Source organism: Chiloscyllium plagiosum, unplaced genomic scaffold (genome assembly GCF_037043375.1).
Source record: "Chiloscyllium plagiosum isolate Xiang-an unplaced genomic scaffold, Cpla_swu_hap1 HiC_scaffold_27, whole genome shotgun sequence".
Classification (NCBI taxonomy): Eukaryota; Metazoa; Chordata; class Chondrichthyes; order Orectolobiformes; family Hemiscylliidae; genus Chiloscyllium; species Chiloscyllium plagiosum.
The window spans coordinates 79,826,471-79,850,097 of NW_028270165.1; the positions used below are offsets into that span (position 1 = coordinate 79,826,471).

General features: G+C 44.8%; 1 protein-coding gene and 2 non-coding genes across 3 annotated transcripts in view; all 3 read left to right on the plus strand.

Annotated features, from left to right (window-relative positions):
• LOC148144639 (uncharacterized) overlaps positions 1-23,627 on the plus strand; it is a 408,822-nt gene that overhangs the window by 290,272 nt on the left and 94,923 nt on the right. The window lies entirely within an intron of this gene.
• trnan-guu (transfer RNA asparagine (anticodon GUU)) lies at positions 3,971-4,044 on the plus strand. The gene has a single exon. It is a non-coding gene; the product is annotated as a tRNA-Asn (tRNA).
• trnan-guu (transfer RNA asparagine (anticodon GUU)) lies at positions 7,322-7,395 on the plus strand. Its single transcript has one exon. It is a non-coding gene; the product is annotated as a tRNA-Asn (tRNA).

Genomic DNA, 23,627 nt, shown 5'->3' on the forward strand with positions numbered 1-23,627 from the left:
CCCAAGAGAAAAGACCTTGCCTATTTACCCTATCCATGTCCCTCATGATTTTATAAATGCCTTTAATGTCACCTCTCAGCCTCCAAAGCTCCAGAGAAAAGAGCTCCAGTCTATTCAATCTCTTCCTGTAGCTCAAACCCTTCAACCCTGGCAGCATCCTTGTAAATGTTTTCTGACCCTTTCAAGTTTCACAACACCCTTCCTGGAGCAGAAAGCACAGAATTGCATGCAGTATTGCAACAATGATGGAACCAATGTCCTCTCTGAAGAGGATTTTAAAACAATATTTATAACTACAAGCAAATCAGGTTAGTTGGGCATGACTTTCCCATAGTTTTGGTTGTCCTTCATTAACCTATGCTTTATAATATATAAGAAAATATTTTGAGGGATGGAATTGTTACTAGCACGTCCAACATTTGCTCCCCATCCCTCATGGTCTTTGGACTGAGCAATAGGCTACATGCTAGAAGGCAGTTGAGAGTCAACCACATTGTAGTAGGTCTGGAGTCACGTGATGTGAGAGTGTGCACGCGTGTGTAGAGTTGTGAGTGGTAGATTTCCCTCCCTAAAAGAACACTTTCACAACACTCTGTAATGATTGGACAAAAACAACAGTTCTGGCAGCATCTATGAGGAGACGACAGTGTTACTGTTTTGAGCCCGGTGGCCCTTCAAAATTAGGCTGGATTCAAAACATTAACTGTTTTCTTTCCACAGATCCTGCCAGACCTGCTGCATTTCCCCAGCAATTGTGCCTTTTGTTGCTGATCTCCAACAGCTGCAATTCATTGTCTTAGCCAATAATGGTTTCCTGGTTGCCAGTACAGAGACAAACTCTCATTTCCAGATCTTTTTATTCGTTGAAAATAAAGTCCACTAGCATCCATGATGGGATTTTAATTTTTGTTCTCAGAAGAGCGAGATCTATGGGCTACTTAACCAGTATCACGAGATCACAATCTTCCCTTCACTGACAGTGACATTGACAATCTTGTCCTGAATACTTTTCATTATTCATTCATGGAACGTGACACTTGGTCTCCCAAAAAAAAACCAAGTGCCAATTCAGAGAGCAGTTAAGAGTCAACCACATGACTTTGGATCAAGAGTGACACATTCACCAAACTGGGAAAGGACTGAAGATTTCCTTCCTTAAAAAAGGTTATTAGTGAACAAGATAGGTACTTATGACAATTGATAAGATCACCAAAGCAGCGATAAGTTAATATTTCAGATACATAAATTGATTTCAAATTGCATCGGGGCCATAGCAGCATCAATTTGAAACTCCAGATGTTAAATCCACGAACAATGCCCAAATGCTACCAACTCCCTACAATCTCTAGGCTTCCCAACACTGACTGGTCTGTCATTGCCAGTTGCATCCTTTTCCTCCTTACTATTTACTATTCAATTCAGCCCATTGAGTTGACTCTGCCATTTATTCAGATCACGATTATTCTGGCAAACATTTACTCCATTTTGCTGCCATTTCCCTATAATCCTCAATTTGCTTAATGATTAAAAAAAATGTATCTCAACCTTGAATGCACGTAAAAACCAAGGCTCAACAGCCCTCTGTAGTATCAAGTTCCACAGATTTACTGCCCTCAGGAGAAATTCCTATCTGTCCTAAACATGCAATCTCCTATTTGGAGGTTACTTCCTCTGGTCCCAGACTCACCCACTTTTCCACGTCTAGCCTGTCAAGTCTCCTCAGAATCTTGTACGTGACAATAAGGTTACCTCTAATTCTTCTAACTTCCAATAAGCACAGGTCCAACCTATTCAGTTCTCCTCATAAGACATTCTTTCCATCCCTGGTATCATCATGGTCAACCTTCTCTGGCCTGCCTCCAATGCCAAGATATCTTTCCTCAGGTAAAGGTCCCTAAACTGTTCACAGTGTTCAGTTGTGGCCTGACTAATGCCTTACATAGGTTCACTATAACCTTCCTCTCATTTCTACTCTATTGAAAAGGCCAACCTCCCATTTGTCTCCCTATTACTCACTGAAATTGGATGAAGAGATTCGTGGACGTGATTCCAAATCCCTCTATTCTAAAGCTTTCTCCAATTAATATTCAGTTCTTCACCTCCTGACAAACTGCATTACCTCATTTCCCCATCTGTCAAGCTTTCGCTCATTTGCTTAACCTGTCTATATCCCTCTCCAGATATCTAATGTCATCCTCACCACCTGCTTTCACATCAACTGTCTCTTCTGCAAATTTAGCAATAGTACCTTCACTTATCCAAGTAATTCGTGTATATATTGTAAATAATGTTGCCCCCAGCGCTGATCCCTGTGGTACACCACTAGTTACAAGTTGTCATCCTGAACATGCCACTTTCCACAACTGTGGTAGTTAGCCAATCCTCTATCCATGCTAACATACAGCCTCCCAACACCGTGGGCTCTTTGCTTACTATTTCATAAGATGTGAATATCATTGGCTGTGCCAACAACTCTTCCCAAACTGACCTTGAAAAGGTGGTGCTGATCTGCTTCTTAAATTGCTTCACAAATATGATGTGGACTGCAACAATGTTCAGGAGTGAGTTTCAGCATTTTGGTCAATAACAAAGAAACAATGCGATATATCTTGCAGTCCGAATCCTGTGTTCACACTTGTTTGTTCTTGGTGGTTGAGGTCATGACTTGGATGGTGCTTTTGAAGAACCACCACTCATGCAATCAAGCCAGACTGATAGATTGTGGCCCCAGACTCTGCCATTTTGACTTCCCTTATCAATCTACATTCTTTCCAGCGAAGTTTCAGTCTCAAACCGCCACGCAATGCCATCTGTTACGGCTTAAAAGATAAGAATACACATGATTACCAATCGTATTTTGGGTTGTATAAATCTTTACCTGCCAGAATTATTTTCCAAAAGACTTTAATTAAACTGGGTGACTGCATGAAATTGTTTGTTGGTCAGACTATAATCATCATCCTCAAAGGAGACAATGCCAGTAATACCATTGAACTCGTCTTTTTGTTTAAAAAGCACAAGTTCTTGATTTCTTTTTACAACTTACTGGCATTCACACCTGCATATTCAATGTCAAACTCAGACAACATAAATGAAATTACACCATTACAATAATCCAACAGATTAATTAATAATACACAGTGAATACAAGGCTGATTAATGTGAAATTAAATTTGACTGAAAATGTAAAATCGAGATGAGAGATAACAAATGGGGGAAGGGCAGAAGGCAAGAAATGCAGCAGCATAGAAGGTGCTCCTCCAGGGAGTGTATTTTACCAACTACAACTGCTCAATATAAACAAACACTCTGACATGACCCTCCGGTTTTAATGTAAACCATACTCCCATACAGTAGGTACCATTTAAATAAGTTAATAGATACAAGCCTTGAGCAAATCCAGCCTCCAGCCGGGCCCCCCGCTTCTTGGAGCTCGGAGAGGGGTTCCCACTCATTCATTCAACAGGAGAAGGCTCAATTTATTGTAATGGGCACGGAGGGTACAGTGGTCGTGTCTCATGTTGAGGAGGAAGCTGTTTCCTCTCATTCAACAGAAGAGGACCTATTTACTAGAGTTCTTTTTTGTGGTGCAGCTGTAGTCTCCCATAAAGCCCTGAGGCTCAGGTTCAAATCCCACTGCTCCAGTGTGTGTAATAACATTACTGCCCAAGCCACGTGCCAATTGGCACTGGGATAAGAAAATTAGGGAAGTAAACACGTCAACCTGTTCAATGCTACCTCCAATCATTTTACTTCCTGTCCCATTCGTACTCCAGGGAGCTCAGCCTCTTTTAACGAAGGTTCTTTTTGAGAAGTTTAATCGGGCATTTTTGCACAAGTCAAGTTAAGAAAGCCGGGATGTCTCGCAAGACTGCGCGGAAGACAACTATTGTAATTCCAGGCGGGGAGGCTGAATTAAGAATTCGCTAATAGCCTCACCTAAGCGATGGTGCAGTCCACGCCAACGCCTGTCTCTGTGGCGCAATTGGTCAGCGCGTTCGGCTGTTAACCGAAAGGTTGGTGGTTCGAGCCCACCCAGGGGCGGTGTGTTCGCTTTTCTTCCTTGGCTTCGAAGATGAACGCTTTTAATGGGGTCAGGAAAATGTTCCCCAAACGGAAATCCTCTCCACAAAGGGGTTTCTGAATTGAATTAATGTCTAACGTCAGGGACTGTGGATTCTGAGAAGCCGAGACAAAAAGAGAAACTCGGCAGTTTGACAGTACTTGTCGGAGAAAACAGAATTTTGAAATGTCGTCTCTGATTCTCTTTCCACAGATGTTGCCGGACCTGCCGAGTTCCTCCTGCAATTTCTAGTTATGTTCTTAACGGAAAGTTCATTTCACCTTTTGGGATGAAACACCTAGACTCGCCATGTGCAGATATTTAACCCTTTCGAATCACTGTGAAGTGATTGGATTCAAACAAACTCTGCGATGATTCACTCTTTCTCAGTTCCACAGGCAGACAGACCTGGGAAGTGAAGTTGTCAGTGTGGTTCTGTGTTCGTGGGCCGACTGGTTAATGCGATGGACTTGAAATCCATTGCGGTTTCCCCACGCAGGTGTGAACCCTGTCGAGTAAAAAATGAGAAATGTCGTCGAAAAGAAAGGGAGCTTGCTCCCCGGCTTTTCTTTAAGATTCAAATCAGTGGAGGGGGAAAGGTATTTTACTCACATTGGGACTGGTGGGAATCTGCAACCCACTGCCTGTTCGGGTGGAACAAGCAGATACCCGCACAGCTTCGTTTGAGGCTGTGAGCAAAGTGTTTGGAAATGAGATGAGAACAGTGAGGGGCTTGAAATCGTGATCGAAATGAAGCAGGCACCTGAGGACAAGGGTGTTTCCTTTGCCAGTGAAAGATACTGCTTCACAAAGTTGGGCCAGTGGAAAGGAAGCAGTGACGATGATTACCTTTGGTTGTTCACCTTATGAGTGTTCCCATTGCTGCGCATGCCCGTGTCACGTCAGAACTCTGCAGCATGGTGGCGTTAGATACGCACAGGGCCGGGGCGCAATGGATGACGCAACTGACTCCACCTACCTGTTTGAAATGCAGCTCACAGTTTCTTCACACACCCCAATTAATCTTTCTCATTGTCCTGAAGCCGGCATACGGTTTGAATTCCCGAGCTGCGGGAATGAGAATCTTTTCACTGTCTCCCGTCAGTCAATGACCCTGAGAACATCGGAGTCAAGTCACAGCGCTGGAGTTGAGGGGAAGCTGAAATAGCCCCACACGCTGCTCACGGGCACATTTTACTTTCCCCAACTCAACGCCTCTACCACTGCGGCTCCTGGGAGTGGAAAGGAAACAATCACCAAAACCCAGTCTTAGCTTTGTGAATCTTCAGAAAATCAGCAAACGTTCATCCCTTCGGATTTTCTATCCTGGGCTGAGAGGGAAGGGTTTTGTCACTCTTTTGTAGGACATTGCAAGTGGATGTTTTGCAGAAAAGCACCACAATGCAATCTGATTAATCAGGACCTGGATGTTTTCGGTCTTTGAATGTAAGTGTTGTGCTCCAGAACTTTGTTGTTCACAGTTTATAATACTTATCTTCCCAGTCCCCTGTATCATTTGTCGAAAATGTTTAATTTGCGTATTGTAATCCTTTCACTGTCTGCTAATGAGGATAGCGTTTCCGTGTTTTACCTAAATTATCTTGACCTTGCATACCTCAAGCCTCAAGCTAATTTGACGAGAAAGCTTTTCCAGTTCAAAAGCTAACTGTTAATGATGGCTCTGTTTCTTGTCACGTAGCCAATTTCAGATCGATGTTTTTAATATCCCCTTTATTCCTTCAGATCCAGGTTTCGCTCACAGGGCTAGAACAGAACTGTCACCAAATACATTTACCAATCTACGTTCATCCTATCGATTCTATTAGCATCATCAACACTTCTCATCAAAATAACTCGAGGGACTTTCATCACAATTTTCTGTGAACAGTTCTACATTAGCTTTGCTGAATGAACACCAAATTTCTTATTTTCGGCCCTGATTATTAATCTCTCTATGCATGGGAATGGATCCTTCCCACCCGCTCTATCTCTCATCAATGTGTGCAGTTCAATTCGATCTCCCATCAGCCTCCTCTGTCCTGATCAAATCCAGGGGAACAGGATACGTTGGGGCTATGGCGCAGACAGGACAAGTCCAATACTCACCTTTCCTGTTAGAACCATTCCATGAGACATTTTAGACCACAACGTTGGGCGATCGTTGTGGCCGAACACTTAAGGTGTCGGCGTAGAGATCCTTTGGGCCTCCCCCACTCAAGGTGGTAACCTGCTGACTATGTTTTCTTCGCTGACGATTTTAAATGACTTCCTTTTGGTTGTATTATCGCTCAAACTTCACAAAACCCGTCTCAATAATGTCCCGTTTTCTCATGTCTGGGAATTGATTGCCATGCAGGAACCTCGGGTTCTGAACAAACAACGTTACAGCCTCACAACGTCAGCTCTGTTTACCTTTCACCAGATGCTGCTCGACCTGTTGGCTTTCTGCAGTATTCTCTGTGTTTATTCGGCACAAGTGCTGCTTTTCATTCAAGAACTTCAATCCCTGTCCTCTGGTAACTGACTCTGGTCAGTGGCAATTGATTCTTCTGATCATTAATCTGCCCATTCCCATCTTCTCCCATCTCCCATCATTACCAACAGCCCCAGGAAATCTCCAGTTAACCTTCTTTGCTCCAAAGCGAACATTCCCAACCTTGGGAATGTCTCCCCAAAATGGAAATTCCTCATCCCTGGACATGACGCAAGGCGTACAATTGGGAAGAGATTTTGGCAAAATATTGTCAGTTAGGAAATGAAAAAATGTTCATGAAGCAAAACAGAAATCCCAGTCTCCAGCTTTGTGAATCTTTTGAAACTCTTTGGGAAGCGGATTTAGAGGAGAATGAAAGATGAACTGTCCGACTGAGTAGAGACAGTCCAGACACCGTCCCCTTGTTAAAGAGGCCGCGAGATTGACTCTGATGTTCTCGGGACATGAACTGATCTGAGACATTGAAAGAATTGTCGTTCTTGCACATCAGGAATTCAAACACCTTCTCGCCTCCGAGCCAATGAACTCGGGAACAGGCAAAACACTGAAAGGCTCGAAGGGCGACGGCCCGGAATAAGAAATCTAGTTCTTCCTGACATGGATGTGTCTCCAGCCTGTCCCCGGTGTTTCCACAATAAATCTCCCAGGCTTTATTATGGAAAAGTAAAACTGATAGACGACAATTGGAATTCGAGGCGGGGAGGCTGAATTATGAATTCACTAATAGCCTCCCCTCAGCGATGGCGCCGCCCATGTCATCGCCTGTCTCTGTGGCGCAATTGGTCAGCGCGTTCGGCTGTTAACCGAAAGGTTGGTGGTTCGAGCCCACCCAGAGGCGATGATCTTTTGCTTGCCTGTCTCTTTAACACGCCACCCTGTTCCCTGGCCAATATCTCTGTCTCAGGCATGCAGCAGTGTTCCAGCAAAGCTCCGCTCCAGATGGAATGCCAACGCCTCATTTTTCATTTGGAATCCTACAGCCCTCCAGTCTTCAATATCGAGTTCAATATTATTTGGACCCGAACACCCCCATGCCCTTGACCCCTATCACACCCACACGAGGCCTTGTTATCACATCGTCTGCTGTTACACACGACTTATTGTTAGCCAGGAATAGTCTCCATGAACAGTTAGCCACCCTCCGACACAGATCGTTATTCATTCCTTTGTCCCTCCAATGTTCTCCCTCTGAACTCGTTGCAAACAGAGCAATGTGGATTGATATCCCTGAGCCAGCTCTTTGTCCCATCTCCAGGAACCGGGTTCTCTCCACTGGCGGATAATTAAACCACTTTGTTGTTGCGTTGACGTGAGGAGATTGTATAAATATAAACTTTTCTAAATCCCCACCTTCCGTTGAATGAACTGTGAGTTCACTCTGAATCACAACACGTGTCACAGCGCAATTTGAGGCCCACATTAGATCTGCTGGTTCTCCACAGCAATTAAATGAGAGTCTCTATTCGTATCATTCTCTTGCCTTCGCCCTGTAAATCTCCACATTGTAACTTTGGACATGACCACCGAATTCCCTTTTGTGTTCTTGAATCTGCCTCCTTGTCACGGTCAGACAGGGACAAGAAAGTGTTCTTCCTAATGTCACTTTTACTTTTTTTTCCAAATGCCTTGAAATCTCTGCCAATTTTTGGGAAATTGAAAGGATTCTCATTCCTGCACATGAGGCTGAATTGATTTAATTTCTAACGTAAAGGACTGCGGATGCTGAGAATCAGAGACACAAAGAGGAGCTGCTGGAGAAACTCAGCAGGTTTGGCAGTACCTGTGGGAGAAAACAGAGTTCTGAAATATTGTCTCTGATTCTCTTTCCACCGATGGTGCCTGACCTGCTGAGTTGCTCCTGCAATTTCTGTTTTTGCTTTTAACTGAAAGTTTATTTCATCTTTCGTGATGAAACAACCAGACTCGCCATGTGCAGATATGTAACCCTTTCGAAACCTGTGAAGTGATTGTATTCAAACAAACCCAGCAATAACTCACTATTTCTCAGCTCCACAGACAGAGAGACCTGGGAAATGAAGCTGTCAGTGTGGTTCTTTATTCGTGGGTCGAGTGGTTAATACGATGGATTTGAGATCGATTGCGGTTTCCCCACGCAGGTGTGAACCTTGCCGACGACAGTTGAGAAATGTCGTCAAAAAGAAAGGAAGACTGTTCCCCGGTTTCTTCTTTAAGATTCACATCAGTGGAGGGGTTGGAAATCTGCAACCCATTGCCTGTCAGGGTGGAACAAGCAGATACCCACAGAGCTACTTTTGAGGCTATGAGCCAAGTGTTTGGAAATGAGACGAGAACAGTGAGGGGCGTGAAGTCGTGATCGAAATGAAGCAGGCACCTGAGGACGAATGTGTTTTATTTGCCAGTGAAAGATACTGCTTCACCAAGTTGGGACAATGGAAGGTAAGCAGTGACGGTGATTATCTTTGGCTGTTCCTCTTGTGAATGTTCCCATTGCTGCGCATGTCCGTGTTAACGTCAGAACTCAGCAGCATGGTGGCGTCAGGTCCGCACAGGGCCGGGGCGCAATGGATGAGGCATCTGACTCCACCTACCTCTTTGAAATGCAGCTCACAGCTTCTTCACACACTCCAATTAATCTTTCTCATTGTCCTGAAGCCGGCATACGGTTTGAATTCCTGATTTGCGGGAATGGGAATCTTTTCACTGTCTCGCGTCAGTAAGTGTCCCTGAGAACATCAGAGTCACGTCACAGCGCTGTCAGAGGAGGGGAAGCTGAAAGAGCCCCACACGCTGCTCATGGACATATTTCACTTTCTCCAACTCACCTCCACAACCACTGCAGCTCCTGGGAGTGGAAAGGGAACAAACACCAAAACCCAGTCTCAGCTTTGTAAATCTTCAGGAAATAAGAAATCTGTTCATCCTGTTGGATCTTGCATCCTGGCATTACAGCGTTGATTTTAAATGGCTGTCCAGTTAGTGCCGATTCGTTTTGGCTGAAAACAGTCTTCCTTATCTCATCCCAGCATTTCTTGCCACAGAGAACTGTGCGGCAGAGTTCATGTATAAATTTCCTTGTATGGTATTTTGTAAATAACATTCGTTTGCGGGTTGTTTGTATAGGCTATTCCAGGTTCATTAGCCGCTGTTTAAGTGTGTTGGTAGGTTTGTGGGCTACCATGATGCTGAGAGCGTTGAGTTGTCTGGACATCATTTCCCAGATGTCTTTTATGTAAAGTAATGTGGCTAGGGTTTCTGCACACGTTGTGTCTGCTTGTGTCAGTTTGTTGATGTGAAATCGACACACTGGGTTTATTGGGTAGGCAAAAGTGCGGATTGCAGATGCTGGAAACCAGAGTTTAGATCAGAGTGGTGCTGGAAAAGCACAGCAGGTCAGACAGCTTCCGAGGAGCAGGAAAATCGACTTTTCGGGCAAAAGCCCTTCATCAGGAATGGAAGCAGGACGCCTCCAGGGCGGAGAGATAAATTGGGGGGTGGAGGTGTGCTGGGCCGAAGGTAGCAAAGAGTACAATAGGTGAATGGGGGTGGGGATGGAGGTGAAAGGTCAGAGAGGAGGGTAGAGCGGATAGGTGGGAAGGGAGATTGGCAGGTAGGACAGGTCATGAGGATAGCACTGTGCTGGAAGTTTGGAACTGAAGTAAGGTGTGGGGAGGGGAAATGAGGAAACTGGTGAAGTCTACATTAATGTTCTGGGTTTGAATTTATCCGAGGCGGAAGATGGGGCGTTCTTCCTCCAGGCATCGGGTGTGGAGGGAGCGGCGATGGAGGAGGCCCAGGACCTGCATGTCCTCGGCAGAGTGGGAGGGGGTGTTGAAATGTTGGGCCAGAGGGCGATGGGGTTGATTGTTGCGGGTGTCCTGGAAATATTTTATCAAGCGCCGTGACTGGACTCTGCGAGGAGTCTCCAGCCTCCCCAATGTAGAGGAGACCGCATCGGGAGCAATGGATACAAGAAATGACATTGGTGGATGCACAGGTGAAAGCTTGCTGACGACCGCGGCCCAGGTTCGATTTCCGGGCAGGAAAGTAATTTTTTAGGAGAGCTGACAAGCGGAATCCGCATCTCCCTGGTGGTCTAGTGGTTAGGATTTGGCGCTCTCACCGCCGCTGCCCGGGGTCGATTCCTGGTCAGGGAAACCATTTTCAGGGGTGCAGGCTACACATTCTTCTTAAATGCGCTGTGTCATTATTTATAGTCGTTCCTGGGTGCTGCAGTGTGTCGTGGCTCGTTGAAATAGTGTCCTGATTCAGATTTGTTTGTATGTGGAGGGATGATTGCTTCTGTAGTTCAGTACTTGGTTCGTGTGCGTTGTTTTCCTGTAGACGCTGTTTTGAATTTACCATTGACTGTTCGCTCTACTGTGACATCTAGAAATGGCACTTTGTAGTTGTTCTCCTCTTTTGTGAATTTTATGTCAGCGAGGATATTGTTGATGGTGTTGTAGGTTTCCTCTAATTTGTTTCACTTTTTGATGACAAAAGTGTCATCACTGTAGTGGACCCAAAGTTTGGGTGGATCGTTGGAAGGGCTGTTTGTTCGAGTCTCTGCATTATTGCTTCTGCGTGGAATCCTGATACTGGTGGTTTCATGGGTATTTCGTTGATTTGTTTGGAGGGCTTGTTACTGAATATGAAGTGGGTGGTAAGACATAGTTCTACGAGGTTGACAGTGCTATCTTTGCTGATGAAGTTGGTGCTGTGTTTATGTCTCTGGTTCTTCGAGTAGTGTCTTCAGTTTTGTTTGGCCAAGTTGATGTTAATGGATGTGAACAGGGCTGTTATGTCAAAGAACATCATTGTTCCATCCTCTACTATCTTAGTGTCTTTGGTGTTCAGGAATTCTTGGATGGAGTAAATGGAGTGGCGTGAATCTTCGACTTGGTGTTTTCAGTGGAGGCCTTTGACTCGTCTGCATATTGGTGCTGAGGGGGGCTCCTGGTTTGAAGAGGAGAACAACAACAAAGTCCCATTCTTAGATGTCACAGTAGAGCGAACAGTCAATGGGGAACTTCAAACTAGCATCTACAGAAAAACAACACACACAAACCAAATTCTTAACCACAGAAACAATCATCCCAACACCCACAAACGTTGCTGCATCAGGACATTATTTCAACGAGCCACTACACACTGCAGCACAGAGAAACTACGAAGAGCAGAAGAGGAATACGTATATAGTGCATTTAAGGAGAACGGGTACCCAATAAACCCAGTCCGCCGATTTCTCATTGATGCTTCCAAGCTGGCTCTCAAAAATTCGTTTGTCCCTCCATTCTTTCCTGTTTGTTTTTGTGGGTTTTGAAAGCTTTCGCAATCCTCTGACTGAGTATTGGAGTTGGGAAGTTATGTTGTGGCTGTACAGGACATTGGTTAGACCAGTTTTGGAATATTGTGTGCAATTCTGGTCTCCTATCAGAAGGATACTGTGAAATTTGAAAGGGTTCTGAAGCACCAGTGGGTCCACAGAGGGGAAGAGGCCCTTCTGCTGCCCTGAGTGTGGAAAGGCCTTCAGTGATTCCTCTGCTTGCTGCCGCAACAGTTGGTCCACACCGGGGAAGGCTGTTCTCCGGCCCCAAGTGCGAGATGGCCTTCAGCAGTTCTTCCCACCTGCTGAGACACCAATGGGTCCACACTGAGGAGAGGCCGTTCTTCTGCCCCGGTGTAGGAAGGGCTTTGCTCTTTCCTCCGACCTGCTGGCCCATTGGTGAGTCCACATGGGGGAGTGGTCGTTCAGTTGCCCTAAGTGCAGGAAGTCCTTCAGCAATTCCTCAGCCCTGCTGAGGCACCAGTCCGTCCACACCGGGGAGAAGCCGTTCTCCTGCCCCGAGTGTGGGAAGGGCTTTATCCGCTCCTCCACACTGCGGAAGCACCAGCTGGTCCACACGGGGGCAGGGGGGGGGGGTGAGGCCATTCTGCTGACCTGAGTGCGGGAAGGCCTTCAGCAATTCCTCCACCCTGCTGAAACACCTGTGTGTCCTTCAGCAGTGGGAGGCCCTTCAGCTGGCCCGAGTGTGGGAAGAGGTTCATGTTTGCTTGCAACTTGCGGAAGCACCAGCGGGGGCACTGCTGCTCATTGAGCCAGGGACTGCACATTGCCAATGAAATGATCCAAATAAACCTCAGACCGCAAGACTATCGGAGCAGAAGTTAGGCCATTGGGCACGTCGAGTCTACTCTGCCATTCGTTAGAGACACAATTAGTGCAGATGAGATTAGATACAGGAAACAGGCCATTTGTCCCAACAAGTCCACACAAACCCTCCGAAGAGTAACCCATCCACACCCATTTCCCTCTAACTAATGTACCTAACTCTATGGGCAATTAGGCATGGCCAATCAACATGACCTGCACATCTTTGGTTTATGTAAGAAGACAGGATCACCCAGAGAAAACCCATGCAGACACTGGGAGATTGTGCAAACTCCTCACAGACAGCTATCCAAGGCTGGAGTCAAACATGGGTCCCGTGCGCTGTGAGCCTGCAGTGGTAACCACTGAGCCACTACATATTGCAACCCGAAGTTGCAAGCAGGAGGTTGGGAGAATACAACCTCAGAATGTGGAGTAGTCAGCGTTTTGGGTATTAACCCTTCTTCAGGACTGAAACGTTAACTTCTCCATGAGAAACGATTTATGGGAATGATGCTGGGGGTTGTAGGGTTTGAGCTCCAGGGAGAGGCTGAATAGGCTGAAGCTGTTTTACCTGGAGCATCGTAGGCAGAGGAGTGACCTAATAGAGGTTACAAAATCATGAGGGGCATGGACAGGGTAATAGACAAGGTCTTTTCTCAGGGGTGGGGGAGTCCAGAACTAGAGGGCATAGGTTTAGGGTGAGAGGCGAAATATATTAAAGGGACAACGTCTTCATGCAAGGGGTGGTACATATATGAAATGAGCTGCCAGAATATATGGGTCAGGTGCTGTCAAATGGGACTAGATTAATTTAGGATATCAGGTCAGCATGGACAAGTTGGACCGAAGGGTCTGGTTCCATGCTGTACGTGTCTTTGACTACTGGTCCTGATGTAATTTTAAAATAGGGTCCAAGTAACTTTGAATAGTTCAATCTTATTGAGCTCACTTCCTGAAAAGTTTCAAATCAATCATCTGAGCGATACTGTTTAAACATGCTGAGTTGGACAAAGTATCCCATCAAGTTCAACACAAACCCAGAGTTGAAGTCAGAACACCAAGGGGACCAAAACTGATCACAATATTCCAGGTGCAACCTCATCAACGTCCTGTATAACTACAACATAACTTGCCAACATCTATACTCAATTCCCTAATTGATGAAGGCCAGTGTGCTGAAATCTTTCTTCACTGCCTTGTGTACCGATGTTGTCAGAGATATAGGACCTACTTTAAACTGATCCACAATCCAGCTACTGGGAGCCCAGAAGCAGAGTAGTGCTGCGTGAGTGTGCTGGGCACATAACCCAGAGGTCGATGGATAAAAACCATGTGATGCTATTGCCCAATGTCTTCGTAAGCTGCTTTCATTTACAATGGTGCTCTGTTCTGTATCTTGCCTTTGCATCTGCTTCCCAAAGCTTCTTCAGTGGAGGAGTGGCAGCTGGAGCCCAGGAGTTCAACGACCCCCCGGAGCTTGAGGAAGGTCCAAGCTCCAAGAAGCGGGGGGTAAGGCTGGAGGCTGGATTTGCTCAAGGCTTGTATTTTTAACTCATTTAATGGTTCCTACTGTATGGGGCTATGGTTTACATTAAAACCAGAGGATCATATCAGTATGTTTATATTTAGCAGCGGTAGTTGGTAAAATACACTCCCTGGAGGAGCACCTTCTATGATGCTGCATTTCTTGCTTTATGCCCTTCCCCCATTTCTTATCTCCCAGCTTGGTTTTATGTTTTTTTGGTTAAATTTAATTTCATATTATTCAGACTGGGTATTGACTGTGTGCTATTAATTTGCTTCTTCGAATATTGAAAGTCAAAATTAATGGTGTAATTTCATTTCTGATGTCAGAGTTTGACATTGAATGTGCAGATGTGAATACCAGTAAGTTGTGAAAATACATCAAGAACTTGTGGTTTTTAACAAAAAGAGCAGTTCACTGTAATTCATGGCATTGTCTCATTTGGGAGTGATGATTCAAATCTGACCAACAAACCGTTTCATGCAGTCACCCAATTTAGTTAAAATTTTCTTTAATTTAATTAAAGAAAAGAACTCTGGCAGGCTAAGATTTATGCAATCTATTTATAAGATTATGTCCATTGCTTGCAATATGGTCTCATCCACATTGGGGAAACTGGACGCCAACTCGCGGAACGTTTCAGGGAACAGCTCTGGGACACTAAAACTAAACGACCGACGCCCTGTGGCTGAACACTTTAACTCGCTCTCCCATTCCGCCAAGGACATGCAAGTCCTGGGCCGCCTCCACTGCCAAACTCTTGCTACCCGACGTTTGTAAGAAAAACACCTCACCTTCTGACTTGGGACCCTCCAACCACATGGTATCAATGTAGATTTCATCAGTTTCCTCATTTCCACTCCCCCACCTTGTCCCAGATCCAACCTTCCAATTCGACACCAACCTCTTGACCTGTCATACCTGTCCACCTTGCTTCTCACCTATCTGCTCCACCCTCATCTCTGATCTATCACCATCAATCCCTACCTCCATCTACCTATTGCATTCCCAGCTGCCATTCATCCAGCCCCACTTCCTTCCCATTTACCTCTCAGCCCCCTTGGGCCACCCTTTATTCCTGATGAAGAGCTTATGCTCTAAACCAAGACTGTGATGAAACAACATTCTCAACAATTAGGAAATAGCTCCCAAGTCAGATTTCATTCCCTCTTCTGTTTCCCAGTTCTTTCAGAAATAAGATATGTCTTTTTCTTCCACTAGAAAGTGATCTTCCACTTTGCGCTGTCTGAAGTGTTATGCCACATTATTACTTCAGCCACCTTTTAAGAATCCTTTCAACCTGTTTTTCTAACAATTGTGGAGGTGACCAAAAGCAAACATTACACTCCTCCTCAATGTCCCATTTCTCCTCCTATGAGCCATTTTGTCATGTTGTCTGTGTTACAAGCAGCCGAGTGCACTTGGTTTCTGAATTGAAATTTGGCCATTGAAGTGATCAGAATTACTATATTTCGATGGATAGCTATGTTTGTACTAACTGTAATTATCCACCTATACGATGTCGTTTGTTCCACCAAAACTGGAAACAATGCTTTGTGATTATATTGCAGTCGGATGTAGAAAATCATCCCAGCGATCTTCACGTTATTATAGTTTACTGTGGCCATACAGCATTGCGAGGCAGTTTGATGTGACTAAAACTTGGATGGAAAGAATGTAGATTGATGAGAAGTCAAAATGGCAGTGTCTCTGGCCACAATTGATCTGTCTGGCTTGATTATATGAGTGGCGGCTCTTCAAGAGCAACTTCCACTCCATCACTTCAACCAGCAAGAGGAGATAAGTGTGAACACAACATTCCAACTGTGACATATACGCATTGCTTCGATGTTATTGATCAAAATCCTGGAACTCGCTCCTGAACCTTTATTATAGACCACATCATATTTGTGAAGTAATTTAAGAGGCAGCTCACCACCACTTTTTCAAGGACAGTTTGGGAAGACTTGCTGGCAGAGCCAATGATATGCACATGATATTGGAAACAGTCGAATCGCATGGATAGATGATTGGCTAACCAATGATACAGAAGGGATAAGGGGCATGCTCAGGATCGCAACTTATAACTAGCAACGTTCCACAGGGATCAGTGCTGGGGCACAAAATTATTTACTATATTTATATGAATTACTTGGATAAGTAAAGTGAATGTACTATTGCCAGGACTGCAGTAGAGACAGTTGATTAGAATGCAGGTGGTGAGGATGACATGAACTCTTCATCCAAGTTCAGTGAGTAATCGGGAAGGCAAAAGGGAGATTGGCCTTTCAATGGAATATTAAAGTAGGAGGTTATAGTGAACTTCCGCCTGGAGGTTTTGATTGAAAGTGCAGTGAAGATTCAACCAGCTGACAGTGGATCTGAATCACATGTAGATCAGACCAGGTTTGGACAGCAGGAAACCAGATAAGTTTTTACAACAAACCACAACGATTTCATCATTTGACTCTTAATTCCAGATTTATATTGAATTCAGATTCCACCATCTGCCGTGGCAGGTTTTGAACCCAAGTCCCATGAACATTACCTGGGTGAATGGTCTGGTGACAATAAAGTGGCCATCGCCTCCCCTGAACACATTGGCATATTGTGTTCAGAGGTAACAAAGGAGCAAGAGGTTTCAGCAGCTGCTAAGTTGTTGATATTACACAAGGGAACATCAGCACTCTCAGTAATGGCACATACTGAAGCCAGGGCCCTGTATCAGAGGTAAGGGCTCGGGATCCACAAGAAATAGGAACAGCAATACGCCATTCAGCCTCTTGAGCCTGCTCCTCCATTCAGTAGGATCGTGGCTGATCTGGCATTCCCCACATCCACTTTCCTGCCCTTTTCCTGTAACTGTTCATCCCCCGACTGATCACGAATCTATCGATCCTAGTTTTAAATGTGACAAGAAGGATGTCAACAGAGTTACTGGGGTTGGGGGAGGGGCGGGGGGTGCTCAGGTCGAACTTGGGGACTAAAACAATGGCTTCACACTTCACAATATTTAACTAAGGGAATGTTTATGGTTATCCAATGCTGGAAATTGGGCAGGCATTCAGATGAAATTATTGATAAATTATGAATGACAGAGGAGTCGGGAGAGAAGTGGTGTTCAGGCACAGTTGGATATCATCAGTATAGATGCCAACACCAGCAGCTACGGTTAAATAAATAAGAACGGAAGACGCTAAAAGCAGACCCTCCCAGAGGATACAACGATGTTGGAGAGGGTCAGTACTGTCATTAACCCTGATCAAGGCTGTCCGCAGGTCGACGAGGGAATGTTCATCCCTGTCACCGTTACAAAGGATGTCAAATATGACCTTGATAAGAACTATTTCAGGGGTAGAAACCAGACTCGAGGGCTTTAAATATAGAATTCTGGAAAAGATGGGAATGGCTAATTCAATAATGTTACATCCAAACCAACACTTCCATTGGTGCGATAATTATAGAAGTGTTTTGGTTTTTATTTAGATGATTCTCAGCAATACTGAGTAAGAAGCAACAAAATTAACACAAGAAATATTGCAATTGCTACAATATGCCTGCTCCCAATAGGAGACCATCTGGTGTTCACTTAACTGTCTGCAAGGCGCAATATTGGAAAGGAATTATCCAGTTCACAGCTGTAAGAGGGGAGACACAGACTGCTTGATACAAAGGGCGGGAGTAGGCCACTAGGCCCTACGAGCCTGCTGCAACATTCAATAAGATCATGGCTGATCTGAATACAACCTCAGCTCTACATTCCTCCACATCCCCGACAATCTGTCACCCACTTGGTTAGCAAGACCTCTGCCTTAAAGATTTTGAATTCACTGCCTTTTGAGGAAGACACACAACCATAAGAAAAAAAATCATCCTCATTTTTGTCTTCTACTTTTAAAATATGACCCTCTATTTTCAGTTATTAAGATAGGGATACAAGCTGCATTCAAATAATACCTGTGGTACAGTTAACTATCTCAAAGTGCTTCACGTGAACATAATGAGAATTCCTTTAAAAATCACAAGAGTGGAGCACAGATTAGGACAGGTGACCAAACACTTGGTCAAAGGGGCAGGTTTAGGGCAATCTTTTAAACAGGTTCAATTTCCCAAACATCTGAGGACAAAGACGTAAAGAGCAAACACAAAATAGCAAAAGATGGGAAACAACAGTGTGGACATAATGTCACAGGATGAGTAATCCAGGGAACATGAGTTCAAATCCCAGTACAGCAAGAGGTGAGATGTGAATAATTCAAATCATAAATGGGGAACACAAAATTAGTCTCAGTATGGTATCGATGGCACTGACGTCAATTGTCATAAAAGCCCATGTTCACTAATGTCCTTTCAGGAGGGAAACTGCCATGCTTACCTGGTCTGGCTTACATGTGACTCCAGACACACAGCAATGTGGTTGACTCTTAAATTGCCCTCTGAATTGGCATAAGCAAGACACCTTGCACTTAGGGATGGATAACAAACATCAACCTTGTGAAAGTGTCAGAACAGAAAGTGCTGGAGAAACTCAGCCAGTCTGGCAACACCGGTGGAGAGAGAGAGAAAGAAACAGAGTCAATATCCTGGCATGCGCCCAGAACAGTTGTGAAGAAGGGTCACAGCACTTGAAATGCTAACTCTGCTTCTCTCTCCACTTGTGCTTCCAGTCCTATTGAGTTTCTCCAGCAATTGGTGCATTTTTGTGTTTCAGATCTCCAGCATTGCAGTTCTTTATTACACTGACTTAAGGAAGCTCAAATCCAATAAAAGAATAAAACAGAAGGGCTGGAATTACTCAGCAAGTCTGGCAGCAGCTATGGAGATAAAAACAGTTAGTTCTTCGGGTCATTGAATGAACTTACATCGGGGACAAACTTTTGGCAAGCTGCAAGAGTAAAAGGCACTGGTGTAACTTCAACATCTGGGAGAACTCTCTCAGCATGGAGGTCAGACTGACTCAGCATTCTGGTCCTGCTCATTACCTGTTAACTTCTCCATTTGTTGTTCTTGTTATATTTCTACATGGTTGACACATTCCTATGTTTTAAAATGATATTCCAAACTGACAGGAATTTTCCATGTAAGTAATCATACATTAGAGGGTTTGAAACGTGAATGTAACTTTTAAACAAAAAGTATTTATTCATGCATGGTGTGTGGGCATCGCTGGCAATGCTTGCATTTATACCATCCTTAACCACCCTGTGGTTGGTTGGAAAAGTGAATGAAGGTGTCTGAGATTGTCTTGATCAGCACAGCAATCTCAAAGATGGGTGTGCTCAGGTAGAAGTACCCTCGACTCCCACAGCCAAGTCTGCATTCACTTCAATTACAGATGCCATCTCACACTCCCAGGACAAGGACAGCATGGGATTACAATCAGAATAAAGCTTCCTCTACTCTTAAATTGAAAGTGAAGCTACCTCAACACTGTCCCCAACAAACACTGTCAAGACAGAGAGAGCATTGGGTTAGATACAGAGTAAAACTCCCTCTACACTTCCCCATTCATTCAGTCCCTGGACAATGACAGCAAAGGGTTAAATAAACAGTACAGCTTCTTCCATTATGACTGACACTTAGTACGTTCTACACCAATCCTCAAGGATAATTCAGAACTGAGCCGATTATCTGGTACTGAATTCACACACCCAAAGGGAATGACAGCAACAGAAAATCAGGTAAAACACACACAATGTACAACAAAACTAGACCGTTATTGGGATCTAAGATATTTAAATGAGAGGAGATATGATCCCTGCAATGATCTGAATGTGAGCTGAACAACTTTCTCACTTGAACAATATTCTCTGGGAATGCAATGTCCACCTCACTGCTGTCTATTCTGTTCCTCTGCTCTCGTTCAGGGCTGAGTTGCGGCTGACCACATGGTGGCGTGGGCGTCAAGAGGTTAGACAATTAAGGTCAACTTGGATTGAGGGCATCCTGTGTCATGCCAGTGAGGTCGAGGGTCGCTGATTTACTCAACTTATAATCGGGGACAAGGAGATGTCAGGCTGGGCTTGTATCAATTTGCGTTTAGAAGAAACAGATGATCTGATGAAGCTGTATAACATCTGGAGAGGACTGAATGTAAATGTAATGTCCACTCATTTCTAGCCAGAGACTAGCCTCTCATTTAAGATAGGAGAGTTTTGTTTTTCTCTCAAGTGTTCCCAAGTCTTTGAAATTCACTTCTTTAGAAAGCAGCATGTGGTGGTGGCACGGTGGGTAGCACTGCTGCCTCACGGCATCAGTGATCTGAGTTTGAACCCACCCTTTGTGAGGAGTTTGCACATTCTCCCCTTGTGTCTGCGTTGGTTTCCTCTGGTGCTCTGGCCTCCTACCACAGTCCAAAGGATGTGCAGGTGACTGTAGATTGACCATGGGAGATGCAGGGTTACAGAGATAGAGTAACGAACTGGTTTTGGGTGGGACGGTCAGTCAATGTTGACTCGATGGGCTGAATGGCCTACTTGCACGCAATTGACCTATATCAAGCAACAGTATACTCTTGCTTTATGGTTATCGGCATCAAATTACATTCGTGGTTTTGGTTATTTCATCGCTTACGTCATCATATTCAACCAACTGCAGCATCTCGAAACTTGCTTAATTACAATATCCAATATCAGCAGAGTACTTTTTCTTTTTGTCACGACCATTATCTTGAAATCTGATGTGGGACCTCTTCATTGCTGTCAAAGTTCCTTATTTGTCCCTACATTGTCATGGTTTTACTTTGTCGAATGACTTCCTGGCTTTTGCATTTAAGACCCTATATTCTGCCCTCGTCAACACTTTCCCTTCCAATTCTGTACTAAAGATTTCATGAAAAACCTCAGAGTGTGGTGAGACTGTGGAACTCACTCCTATAGTGAATAGTTGGGGTGAAAGACATTACAACTAAGGGTAAGCAACCAAATACAAATGAATGTCACTCTCACCAGATTCACAACACAGTGAAATTAAAACATGCAATGTCCCTCAATTTCTCAACTGTTCCTAACCAGACTTGATGAAGAGCAGATCTTGCACATCAACATTATAATTTAAACAAAAACCAACAATTATAAATACGGCAACTTTTCTAGGCCAAAGTTAAGTAGATAATCTAATTAATAGCAATGAATTAACCCCTTTGATCAAGTCCCCCATCATCTCAGAAATAGAAATTTCAGCGGCAAATTAAGAAAGAATTTTTTTTAAAAACTTACCAATTCAAACAAACAGTTTCCAACAATGTATTGCCAAGCCTTTGTGCAATACTTGGACTATGAGTGTTTCACAGACACGTAACTGTAAATCCAATTTAAAAGTCACTGCTGAATGTGAATAGACACCCCAAAGTATTCAGCTATTTCTTACAGGCTGGGACTCATTCCCAGAAAGTGCCAACAATTCTTTAAATGGACAGTAGAATCTAGAGAGAACAGCTCCTGGGCTCAACAAGCAGCAATGCCCAATGGAAGCAAAGTTGGCAGCGGGACAGGGCGGGGCAAGGGCATAAAACAAAAAAGCCCACTGACTCTCCCACTGCACAAACACACTGTCAGAATGCACAGGGGCTCAGTCCTGGGAGTGACCCACAGCAGTTTCATCAAGAGGACCACACTTGATGAACACACCTTGCACACCAGAATTATAATTTAAACAAGAACAAACAATTATGAATACCGCAAATTTACTAGGGCAAACTTAAACAAGATAATCCAGTTAATAGCGATGATTTAAGCCTTATGATCAAGTCCTCCACCATCCCATAGACACAAAATTAAGGGGTAAATTAAGGAAGAGATTTTTTTAAATTATCAATTGAAGCAATCAATTCCCAACAATGGATTGCCAACCCGTTGGGCAATTCTTCGATGATGAGTTGTTCACAGGCACATAACCGTAAATTTAATTTGAAAGTCACTGCTGAATGTGAATGGACACCCTGAAGTATTCAGCTTTTTCTTACAGACTGGGGCTCGTTCCCAGACAGAGCCAATAATTCTTTAACTGGACATAAAACACTAGAGAGAACAGCTCCTGGTCTCAACAAGCAGCAGTGCCCACTGGAAGCAAAGTTGCGGGGGTGGGGAGCACGACGGCATAAAACAAAAAAATCCGACCGACTTTCCCACTATAAGCACTGTCAGAATGGGCAGGGGTTCAGTCCTCGCAGTGACCCACAGCAGTTTCACCAGCAGAATCAGATTGTTGGGAGCACTGGTGTGCCCGCTGGTGCTTCTGCAAGGTGCAGAATGATGAGAACCTCCGCCTGAACTCGGGGCAGGTGAACGGCCTCTCCCCGGTATGGTCCCCGCCTGTGCCTCAGCAGGTGGGAGGAATTGCTGAAGGCCTGCCCGCACTCTGGGCAGGGGAAGGGCCTCTCCCCGGTATGTACCCGAAGGTGGGATGCCTGGTTAAAGCCCTTCCCGCACTTGAGGCAGGAGAACGGGCTCTCCCCGGTGTGGACCCGCTGGTGCCTCAGCAGGGCAGAGGTATCGTTGAAGGCCTTCCCGCACTTGGAGCAGCTGAAGGGCTTCTCCAATATGTGGACCCGGCGGTGGGTCAGCAGGACGGAGGAATAGCTGAAGGCCTTCCCGCATTCGGGGCAGGAGAATGGCCTCTCGCTTGTGTGACCCGCTGGTACCTCTGCAGGACAGAGGAAATGCTGAAGGTCTTCCCGCACTCAGGGCAGCTGAAGGGTCTCTCCCTAATGTGGACCCGTTGATGGCTCAGCAGGCGGGAGGAATTGCTGAAGCCCTTTCCGCACTCAGAGCAGGAGAACAGTCTCTCCCCGGTGTGACTGCGCCCATGAGTCTCCAGGTCAGATGGGAAACGGAAGCCTTTCCCACAGTCGCCACACTTCCACGGTTTCTCCACGGGACGGGATTCCTTAGGTTTCTCCATGACCGAAGCTTCACCTGCACACAAACGCGTGTACAGTACCTCTCTGCCGTGAATTCCTCTTCCCAGTCTGTTTCACATTTACTGGCTCCACAACCAAAGTGCTGCAACAGTAGGGTCTCTCTTCCAGTCTCACTGATGCTGAAAACGTACTGAAACAGGAACCAAAAAGCTTGGTTCCTTCTCACAGAATCATGGTCGAAAATTGTTATAGTCCCGATGGATTCAGTGACTGTCAGACATTGACGTGAAATTGAGGACAGCAAATGCTGGAGAGTCAGAGTCAAAGTGCAATGCTGGAAAATCACAACAGATCAGGCAGCATCCGAGGAGCAGTCGAGTCAATGTTTCAGGCAAAGCCCTTCAGCTATTGATATTGAAACTTCCGTCTTCAGATCTTCAAATAATCTGTAAAAAGAGATTACAAAAATCATCACTGTCAGTCCAGGTTAGAAATTCCAAACAAGCAATTCTACTTTACGCAGAACATTCTTTTCTTTTTCCACAAAATTGA